The following is a 12,252-nucleotide window of genomic DNA, read 5'->3' as shown; positions in this document are numbered from 1 at the left end:
TTCTCCTTTTTTAGATTCCAGAAAAGGGCCTTTTATACCCAAGATAAAACAAAAAATATTACAATCTAAATGTATTTTTTTTATCTGCTGTTGTTTTCTATTTTTGCGTTTTTGTGTCCTCTGTTGCTTTGTGTTGCAGGTGTTGATGAAGCTAGTAGGTGCGGATGGGACGCGACAAATGATGGTGGCGTAGAGGGTCGAGGGTGCGGGGTACGGCGACGGCGCCAGAAGGCCGAAGGTCTAAAGACCATAGATGCGGCGCTAGGGTTTCTTTTCTGAAACCCTAGCTTAGCTTTGAGGGGGTTGGGCCAGTTGGGTTTTGTTTTGGGCTCCGGGTTAGGTTTAGGTGGGCCTTGGGTGTTTTATTCGGGTTGGTTTTGGGTAGCGGGCCACCGGGTAAATGGGCCTGCAACAAGTTTTAATTAATTAATTGTTATTTAATAAATTTTAAACAAAATTTAATGTTAAATAAATAATAAATAATAAAAGTTGTTTCATTAAACCCCGGCGTAAGCAGTGGGTGATTACCAGTCATGTAAATGTTAGTATTCTATCACATCCAAATTAATGGAAGACTTGAAAAAGAGGCTTTTCCATGGACCCTTTGTGGAAAAAAGGGTAATCCATTTAAGGGATGAATGGACCCTTTGTGGAATGAGTTTCTTGGAAGCACAAGGGGCTTAATAATTTTTTTCAAATTTATATTTTAATCAATTTTTTCAATTATAATCTTTTTAATAATGGTAACTGTCGAAACCGTTTTTTCGAAAAACAAAAATTTAGTTGTCGACTTTAAAAAAAATAAAATCAGCGTCGCCACCGATCCTTTATTAAGGTGTGATCGGCCCACCTTAAAAAAATTATTTTGGTCTGCGAAATTTGAGAAAGCAGGTTCGGGAGTCAGTTACGCACGAGGAAGGGTTAGCACCCTCGTAACGCCCAAAATCGGTACCAAATCGATTATTTGATGTCTTAGTGTCGAAGGCTAAAAAGATTTTACAATCAAATCAAATGATGGAATTTGAAAAAGGATAATCAATTGTTCAAGTCATGTAAAGAAATCGAGTCCCAATACGTTAGGGTACAATTCCTCATAATCCCCGAACTTTGAATATCACTTTATTTTATGCAAAAATTTTCATTTTGGGAAAGTAACATGCCACATCCAATCGTTAGGACACAACAAGTTAAGTTCCCGAAATAATTTTTATACTCATGCATTTTGAATAAAGAATATCCTCGGTTATTTAAGATTAACAAAGAAAAGCGGAACCCAATACGTTAGGGCTCAATTTCCACGAAAATCTCAAACTTTGAATATTGCTTTTATTCAAAAAAAAAATTCAAATCAAGAGAAAATGATTTTGATATACTGATAAAACCAAAATATATTTCCCAAAAGGTATGTTAAAAGTTAATGTATAATATGAAACAAAAACTTTAATTTAAAACGTATATGAAAATCGTAAAAATAAAATAAAAGTATAAAGATATGCATATGTGTATATATTTACAGAAATAAAAAAATGTATAAACATATATGTATTGGTAAAACATGAAAATATGTATATGTAAATTAAAATACTTATATATATGTATGATATGTACATAAAAAAAATGGAACAGAATAGTAATTTTTTTTTATAAAAATGTATATATATATATATTTAAAAAAACATGCAAGTATACAAGTTAAAAAAAACATGCATATATATGTATTAAATAAAAGAACGACGCATGTATGAATAGATAATAATAATAATAATAATAATAATAATAGTATAACATACTTATAATAAAAAAATTAAATAGTAAAATAGTTTAAAAGAATGGATCAAATTGAACTTAAAGACGAAAAATGGGGTAGATTCATAAATAAATAAAGAAAAGATCAACTTGAACGCGCGAGCAACAATGGGGGACTTAAAGGGAAATTAATCCCACCCTCCAAAACGCTGCACATTAAGGGACCAAATCAAAACAAAAATAAAGTACGCGGCCCAAATTTAAAAAAAAAACAAAACATGTTTGGTTACAACGCATTGCAAAAAGGGAGGGATTGATGGCGCAAATCTCCCATTTAAGGCCCAAACGCGCGGATCCTCCCCTCCGGATCGGGTCACCGCGCGGGTCATGACCACCTAAATGGCGCCGTTTTGCTAATACAATTTAAAACAAAATTTTTGTTAAAAAATTTCATTTGCAGCATAAAGGAAAGAAAAAAATAAAAAGAGAGCAAAAGCTCTGCTAGGGTTTTCAACCCGTGACGGAGGTGGCGCCGATTCGATGACTCCGGCGAAGGAGGTGAGTTTTCCTTCTCCTTTTTATATTTCTTTTAAAAATAAAACGCAAAAGAAAGAAAATAAAAAATGAAACCCGATTCACCTTTAAAAAAAACCTTGTATTCTCAGTATTTTCTTTCTATTTTCTTGTCTCTCTTTTACACTGAATCATCCCCTTTTACGAATTTTCTATGGCTTTAAATAGCCGAAAATAATAATGCAAATCCCCTCTTTTTCGTTATTCTGATATTGTCATCGGTTGTTTGTTGCTGTAGGCTCAACATGCGCGACGTGCGCGGGGCAGGGAAGAGCGGCGCACGTGGAGGAGGCTCGCTCCGATCCTTGCGGCGGCTAGAAAGGGAGGCTCCTAGGGTTTCTGTTTTTTGGTCAAGCTTTGGGCTAGGTTTAGTTTGGGTCAGGTGTTGGGCCATTCTATGTTTAGTTGGGCTTGTTTATTGGTTTGGGCCCGGGCATTATTGGGTTTGTACAGCTGCCCCTCTTTGCTCATTGTCGTGTAACGGGAATAGAGCAAAGACTAAAAGCCCAATTGTGGCCGGTCTTACTGAGCCTCGACTTCTTCAGTACTTCTCTTCTTTAGGTAGCCTCATTCCTTTCTACTGTATCTTCAGAGGTATAGGAACTAGTGCTTCAATCGACTCCATTGTAATGTCAGGGAGATAGGATTCGTATGTTGTAGCTTCTCAAAAGAACAAAATTTGCTATCTTTAATCTGCTCCACTGCAACTTCAGGGAGATAAGACTTATAGCTTTAGCATGTTCTGCTACAACCAAAAGATAGATCTTGACGCGATCTGCTCTACTGCAACTTCAGAGAGATGAGATCTGCGGTTTTAATCCACTCCATTGCAACCTCAATGAGATGGGATTATTGGCTTTAATCTGCCCACTGCAACTTCAGGAGATAAGACTTGTATCTTCGATCTACTTCGCCACCAGTATGGGAAGACAAGATCTGCTATCTTCGATCTACTTCATGCTAATACATGAAGACAAGATCTGCTTTCTTCGATCTACTTCATGCCAATACATGAAGACAAGATCTACTTTCTTCGATCTACTTCACGCCAATACATGAAGACATGATCTGCTTTCTTCGATCGATTCCACTACTGACCAAGGAGATAGAATTACTGGCTTCAATATACTCCACTGCAACCTCAGGGAGGTAAAACTTGTATCTTCGATCTACTTCGCCACCAGTATGGGAAGACAAGATCTGCTATCTTCGATCTATTTCATGCCAATACATGAAGACAAGATCTGCTTTCTTCGATCTACTTCATGCCAATACATGAAGACAAGATCTGCTTTCTTCGATCTACTTCACGCCAATACATGAAGACAATATCTGCTTTCTTCGATCGATTCCACTGCCGACTAGGGAGATAGAATTACTGGCTTCAATATACTCCACTGTAACCTCAGGGAGGTAAAATCTTCCATCTTTGATCTGTTCCACTACTGCTTAGGGAGATAAGATCTGTAATCTTCAATCTATTCCACTGTTGCCCAGGGAGATAGAATTATTGGCTTCAATGTACTCCACTGTAACCTCAGGGAGGTAAAATCTGCCATCTTCGATCTACTCCACTACTGCCTAGGGAGATAAGATCTGTAATCTTCAATCTATTCCACTGCTGCCCAAGAAGATAGAATTACTGGCTTCAATGTACTCCACTGTAACCTCAGGGAGGTAAAATTCGCCAGCTTCGATCTGCTCCACTACTGCTTAGGGAGATGTAATCTTCAATCTATTGCACTGTTTCCTATGGAGATAGAATTACTGGCTTCAATGTACTCCATTGTAACCTCAGGGAGGTAAAATCCGCCATCTTCGATCTGCTTTCTTCGATCTACTTCACCACCAGTATGGGAAGACAAGATATGCTATCTTTGATCTACTTCACGCCAATACATGAAGACAAGATCTGCTTTCTTGGATCTACTTCGCCACCAGTATGGGAAGACAAGATCTGCTATCTTTGATCTACTTCACGCCAATACATGAAGACAATATCTGTTTTCTTCGATCTACTTCGCCACCAGTATGGGAAGATCAGATCTACTATCTTTGATCTACTTCATGCCAATACATGAAGACAAGATCTGCTTTCTTCGATCTACTTTACGCCAATACATGAAGACAAGATCTGTTTTCTTCGATCTACTTCGCCACCAGTATGGGAAGACAAGATCTGCTATCTTTGATCTACTTCACGCTAATACATGAAGACAAGATCTGTTTTCTTCGATCTACTTCACCACCAGTATGGGAAGACAAGATCTGCTATCTTTGATCTACTTCATGCCAATACATGAAGACAAGATCTGCTATCTTTTCAACCTGCTCCACTGTAACTCAGGGAGATAAGGCCTATGATTTCACCGATCTGCTCTCTGTGGAACATGACCTGTATGATTCATTTTATGAACCTAATTATGCCTAGTGATTAGGATGTCATGATCATAATGAATCAAATGCTCCTAACTAGACATGTATGAATGACATTTGAATGAATGCAGAATGTCATGAAAATGATATTTTAACGCTTGAGTTATCGTTACTCCAAGTTTATTAAGGTCTTATCGCTTAATGTACTATAGTGCCTTTATTCTCGGCTGGCGAACCCAATAAGCACTTGACCAGATTGCCCTCCACTGTAAACCTCCAAGTTTTATCCGTTGGGATACAAAATTTGTACCATCTTTCTCCCGTTGTAACCCAAGAGTAAAAAGATTTGGCCTTTTCTCAATCATCTGCTATCACAACACAGGGTGTAAAGCTCTTTGGTCTCTTACACCATTCCCAGGGTGTTATACCAAATACTCATGCACAAATGAATAATTCTTCTCCAAGAACAACTTTTTTCTTATTATTCGGTGATCATTGCTTGCTTGTTCATTGAAGCTTTGTCACCAACACGACATCTTGTCATTTTGCTCAATCAATACTTTAGACAAGAAAATTCAAAAGGATAGTCTTAGTTTAGACTCTTCTTTATTGGATTTCCCACCCTTTAACCTGGTGCGCTCTAAACAATAGTCTTGTTTGAGGTTCCTGTATTATTTAGAAACTTCTAGAGTAATATGAAAAACTTCCCTTGTGAAAGTTTTATTAGTCTATTAACCATTATTCTAATGCAACATGCTTGCAAAAAGATCATGGATAAGAATAGAGTTGGTTCTGAGCACAGCTCGAAATGAATAAATTGTCAAGGATAATAAAGATGGATAACAAAGAAATTGATTTAGGAATGCCTATCTTGGAAATGAATGAAGTGTTCCAAGAATAACAAAAATAGTATAAGGATTAGGTGCCTCAGATATCGCAGCTTGAACTTCTCTGTACAAACTTTCTGAAGACCATTCTGAGTTTAACATGTGTTTAAGAGATCAATAGTACTTTGTCGATGCCCCAAGATGTCGCCTACCCTTTCCTATTGATTCAGGTATAGCAAGACCACTGCATGCCCCATTCTGATCAGTATTTGAGTTGCGCTGATACTTTCAAGCGCCATTTTAATCAACATTTGAGCCGCCCTTTTTGGGTTTTCAACTCAAATCCCCTTTGGTCTAAGGTGCCCTTTGCGAGTTTTCACCTTAGCCTCTCCACTTTACTTTTCCATTTTTCAGTTTTCATTTTCACTTTTTCATTTTTCATCTTGTCATTTTTTCGACTCAAAGTACCTTTTGCGGGTTTTTACCTTGGTCATCTCCTTCTTTAAGCAGAGTATTTCCTGACTGAACCTGAGTTTACAAGACTTTGCAGGTTTATCATCTCACTCAAAATCAAAGCTCTTTTGGAAAAGACCTTCTCTATAACATAAGGTTCTTCCCAATTTAGCATCCGTTATATTTTTTGTAGAGTGAGGATCTTCTTCAGCATTAGGTCACCATCGTGGAATTCTCTGGGACAAACCTTTTGCTATTGGCTTGCATCATTCATTTCTTGGTGCATCTGACCATGATGAATAGTTTCTAGCCTTTTTCTTCAATTACGTTCAACTAATCGTATCGGGATTAGATCTTCATCCTACTTCAGCTCAATCCAAACCCGAAGAGAAAGAACTTCAACTTCAATGGAAAAAAATCATGATAAACTGAAAAGAGTGGCATTGCCCCGGTAGAGTTTTCACTACACCATTCATGATATTTACCTTGAACATACTGTAAATTTCTGATATCGCGCTGTTGTTCAGATTGCAATAACAGTGCTTAAACCGGGCACATCCTGGTATGACCTTGCGAAGGCTTCTTTGAATGCTTGAAGTAACTCACCAACATCTTGCTTTGTTTTTTCAATCATGCATGTTCCCTCAAGGTCACAGTCTCTATTGTCTCCTCATGAGGTAAAATTTCCTTCCTGCTCTACCATCCTTAACAAGTCAGGAGTTAAGCTACAATGTATGACATCTTCAAAGTCATGAGATCCCTCTAAACACATGTCTCACTCAAAAGGAGATTTAGAGTCTGTAACAGTGTCAATCATGTCATTGATATCCAGGGACCTATTGTAGGTGCCAAAGAATATACAAAAAATAATATAAATAAATGAATGAATGGTTTGGCAGGAAAAAAAATCCAAAAGAATGAAAAAAAATCGTAAAGAATGAAAGAAAATTTGCTCAAAGATTATTGCAATAATGTATTTCATTAAAATAATAATGTTCAGACGTGAGCCTATTTCACAAAGAAATTCTTATTGCTTCTAGGCTGAAAGCAACAAGTGTGTTCTGAACATTACTCTAACAGACTCTAAATACTACAGGGTTTCTTCTATAGTCCAATTATTTAGAACACTCCCAGGTTTACAAGGGCGAATATCTGACAAGGTCCCTTCTTCAGTTGTTTCTTCGTATATGTCACTGATGCGAACACCCCCCAACACCTCTTCATATATTGCATCCACCCTATTGTCAATCATGATTGGGAAGCGGATTTTTTTGCACTAGATGAGTCATCAAGCTTGACAACACCCATGTTGATGAGTTTTTCAACTAGCTTTTTGAAGGTAATGCAATTCTCGATTGAGTGCCCTGTAATTCCCTCATGGTAGTCACATTGTGCGTTCGCATCATACCACTTGGGATACGGAGGTTGTGGGGGTTTTAAGTAGGAAGGGGAAACAACGTGCGCATCAAACAAGCTTTGGTACAGCTCCTTATACGACATTGAAATTGGCATGAACTGGAGCTTCTCAGTACCTGGTTTCACTCTAGATTCTTGTCTTAATGAACCTTGTTGGTTGGTAACCACCTCTCTTGGCTGACTCACAGTAACTGATTTAGAGTAACCTGTGTTGTTCACCTCATTTTCTCTTCTCCTTGGGACTAACCTCTTGTTACTCTCCTCTGCATCAATTTTCCCTCTCCTTATGGCGCTTTCAATCATCTCACAATTCATGACTATGTCAGGAAAACTTTTTGTGGCACTTCCTAACATATGTGTGATGAAAGGTGCTTTCAGGGTGTTAATAAACAGCATGGTCATTTCCTTTTCCAAGAGCGATGGCTGAACTTGGACTGCGACCTCCCTCCATCTCTGTGCATACTGCCTAAAGCTTTCACTTGGCTTCTTCTCCATGTTTTGAAGGGTGATTCTGTCAGGAGCCATGTCCGTCACATGACTATACTGTTTCATGAATGCTTAGGTCAAATCCCTCCATGAACCAATTGTGGTACAATTCAGTTGATTGTACCACTTAAATGCTACCCCTGCAAGGCTATCCTGGAAACAATGTATCAAGAGCTGGTCATTGTTAACATATCCCGCCATTCATCTACAGAACATGGTGATATGAGCTTCTGGGCAACTTGTCCCATTGTACTTTTCGAACTCAGGCATCTTAAACTTATGAGGGAGTACCAAATCCGGAACTAAACTCAGCTCTTTAGCGTCAATCCCTCGATAGCTTTCAGTGGCCTCCATCGCCTTGAACTTCTCTTCGAGCCATTTGCACCTTTCTTCTAACTGCTTCGGTAACTCTTCCTTTATCCTTTCTTTTTCAGCCACTTCATCAAAGTCAGGAATGGCAGAGTTAACAGGGTAGTTCCCGGGGTTAGAGCCCGATCCAGCTTGAAAGTTCGAAGCACCTACCTGAAACTGCTGAGGCCTGATGGTAACAGTAGATTTGTGCGGGTATTCAGCTTGAGTTCGCACATGTGGAGGAGTGAAGCCTGGAGGATAGAGGGGTTCATCATCATTTCCCTCTTCGACATTTGCCATAGGGCCCTTTCCTTTAGCACCTCCTCCAATCAACAGTTTGGTTAGCTTTGCCATAATATCATCTTGGGATTCTCGCATCTTCTCAGACATATCCTGTTGCATCTTATCTAACCGCTCCTGCACCTGTAGCTGAAGTCAGTCTTGCATCTCCTTCTGACACTGTTCAAGTTTTTCCAATCTCTGATCCATATCCTTAATCTTTGCTCGAGTGCCGTAATGGTGCTTGGTTGGTTGGTTTCCAGGTTAACTGAGCAGTGATTTTAGTTAATTAGGATCCTTTAACTGTGTTTAATGCATATGATGTAATGAAATGCAAATGCATGAAATGAATACGAAAAGAGACGTTGATTCATGTTCAATTTTTTTACTAGAAAGCTTTACTAGAAAACAAATCTCTTTACATAAAGCGGACATATATATACGGCTTTACCCTCGTACTCTAAGTGAAGACATCGACTTTTCAGATATTAAGATACATCTCACGAATTTGATCTCTTTTTTGTTTGATCTAGTCGTAAATCCCTGCTCATTCACGTTCATTAGCTTCTTTATGAGATTGGGACCTTTGATGACTTTTGAATAAACTTTGACAATTTGGATCCTCAGGTCATGCAGCAAGTCGTATACTCCTCTTGTTAGGCTTTTCGTGCCATATTTTCTTCGGACCACCGTATTATCTTCCACCTTATCAAGAAACCCGTATTCCATAACAAGCTTTCTAATCTAGTAATCGAGCTCATATCAACATCTCTTTTCTAAGATGCAAATGCAATGCAATCATGATGTCATGCAATCAAAACAAAATAAACCCAAGTCAATATCACACCAAAAAGATATAATCCAATACAAACATGACATAGCAAGAACATTTATTCAGGAATCCACTAGGGTTTGGTATAGCTCTACCTAAGGCAAGTTCCTAAAGCTCACTATATGAGGCTTAGTTTCTAGAGTAAGGGTACCCGAACCAGCAGATTCCTCGATCCTCACCCATTATAGGCTCATGTGGATCGAGTTCAGTTCAGGGGGATACATTTCCCTATGGCTGCACGGAGATGAAAATCTCACGAAGACATAGGTACGGATGTATCCCGGAAGCGGTCCACTACCCTGCACGGAGGTGAAAACCTCACGAATGACTAGTTTCTCGCTCCCACTTAAAGGGTAACACTGACCATGCAATGCAAAATGCAAATACAGATCAACCAACTTGATTCAATCATGCAAATGATGAAAATCAATAAATGCAAAAGGAAATCATGATTTTTAAAAAAAACTTTTGACTTTCGACAAAAAGACAAAGCATAATCAATTCATGGCTCGACTCTCAAATGTCCCCAGTGGAGTCGCCAAGCTGTCGAAACTGTTTTTTTGAAAAACAAAAATTTAGTTGTCGACTTTAAAAAAAAATAAAACCGGAGTCGCCACCGATCCTTTATTAAGGTGTGATCGGCCCACCTTAAAAAAATTATTTTGGTCTGCGAAATTTGAGAAAGCAGGTTTGGGAGTCAGTTACACACGAGGAAGGGTTAGCACCCTCGTAACGCCCAAAATCGATACCAAATCGATTATTTGATGTCATAGTGTTGAAGGCTAAAAAGATTTTAAAATCAAATCAGATGATGGAATTTGAAAAAGGATAATCAATTGTTCAAGTCATGTAAAGAAATCGAGTCCCAATACGTTAGGGTACAATTCCTCATAATCCCCGAACTTTGAATATCACTTTATTTTATGCAAAAATTTTCATTTTGAGAAAGTAACATGCCACACCCAATACGTTAGGACACAACAAGTTAAGTTCCCAAAATAATTTTTATACTCATGCATTTTGAATAAAGAATATCCTCGGTTATTTAAGATTAACAAAGAAAATCGGAACCCAATACGTTAGGGCTCAATTTCCTCGAAAATCTCAAACTTTGAATATTGCTTTTATTCAAAAAAAAAACTTCAAATCAAGAGAAAATAATTTTGATATACTGATAAAAACCAAAATATATTTCCCAAAAGGTATGTTAAAAGTTAATGTATAATATGAAACAAAAACTTTAATTTAAAACGTATATGAAAATCGTAAAAATAAAATAAAAGTATAAAGATATGCATATGTGTATATATTTACAAAAATAAAAAAAAATGTATAAGCATATATGTATTGGTAAAACATGAAAATATGTATATGTAAATTAAAATACTTATATATATGTATGATATGTACATAAAAAAAAAGGGAACAGAATAGTATATTTTTTTATAAAAATGTATATATATATATATTTAAAAAAACATGCAAGTATACTAGTTAAAAAAAACATGCATATATATGTATTAAATAAAAGAACGACGCATGTATGAATAGATAATAATAATAATAATAATAATAATAATAGTATAACATACTTATAATAAAAAAAATTAAATAGTAAAATAGTTTAAAAGAATGGATCAAATTGAACTTGAAGACGAAAAATGGGGTAGATTCGTAAATAAATAAAGAAAAGATCAACTTGAACGCACGAGCAACAATGGGGGACTTAAAGGGAAATTAATCCCACCCTCCAAAACGCTGCACATTAAGGGACCAAATCAAAACAAAAATAAAGTACGCGGCCCAAATTAAAAAAAAACAAAACAGGTTTGGTTACAACGCATTGCAAAAAGGGAGGGACTGATGGCGCAAATCTCCCATTTAAGGCCCAAACGCGCGAATCTTCCCCTCCGGATCGGGTCACCGCGCGGGTCATGACCACCTAAACGGCGCCGTTTTGCTAATACAATTTAAAACAAATTTTTTGTTAAAAAATTTCATTTGCAGCATAAAGGAAAGAAAAATAAATAAAAAGAGAGCAAAAGCTCTGCTAGGGTTTTCAACCCGTTCTCCACGCCGCCGTTCAACCGCGCGCCGAGGCTCCGATCGTGACGGAGGTGGCGCCGATTCGACGACTCCGGCGAAGGAGGTGAGTTTTCCTTCTCCTTTTTATATTTCTTTTAAAAATAAAACGCAAAAGAAAGAAAATAAAAAATGAAACTCGATTCACCTTTAAAAAAAACCTTGTATTCTCAGTATTTTCTTTCTATTTTCTTGTCTCTCTTTTACACTGAATCATCCCCTTTTACAAATTTTCTATGGCTTTAAATAGCCGAAAATAATAATGCAAATCCCCTCTTTTTTGTTATTCTGATATTGTCATCGGTTGTTTGTTGCTGTAGGCTCAACATCAATATATAACTAAATTAAATATAATTTTAAAATATTTTGAATTTAAACTTTTTTTTTATGAATTACAATAATAAGGTAAAGCCCAAACAATCAACACGACTAATACGACTCAAATCCAGGCCACACTTGAGGCAGTGAACACCCCTGACCATCAAGCCATCACATAGGGCTCAAAGTTAAACATGATTTTTGTTTAAAGAAACCAAATATATTTAATCTTATAAATAAAGTAAATGAAAAATACATAGATAAATAATAGTAAGGGTATAAAGATTTATTTATTGAAATTTATTTAGTAATAGATCCAATTCGTGGCCATCACTTCAATAATAATTCTACCTATTGGAACAAAAGCTCATATTTTCACCTTCAAACAAAATTTCATAGGAAAGTTACCATCATAAATATTAATATATTTAGTTGTTTTAAACTTGGTTTATACGTTTGTAATATAAACAAAGCTTGACTTGGAAGTTTCCCTCTTCTCTTATATCATTTTCT

Source organism: Gossypium hirsutum, chromosome D06 (assembly GCF_007990345.1).
Source record: "Gossypium hirsutum isolate 1008001.06 chromosome D06, Gossypium_hirsutum_v2.1, whole genome shotgun sequence".
In the NCBI taxonomy this organism is placed as follows: Eukaryota; Viridiplantae; Streptophyta; class Magnoliopsida; order Malvales; family Malvaceae; genus Gossypium; species Gossypium hirsutum.
The sequence above is the reverse complement of the archived record's forward strand: the minus strand, read 5'-3'. Positions refer to the sequence as shown.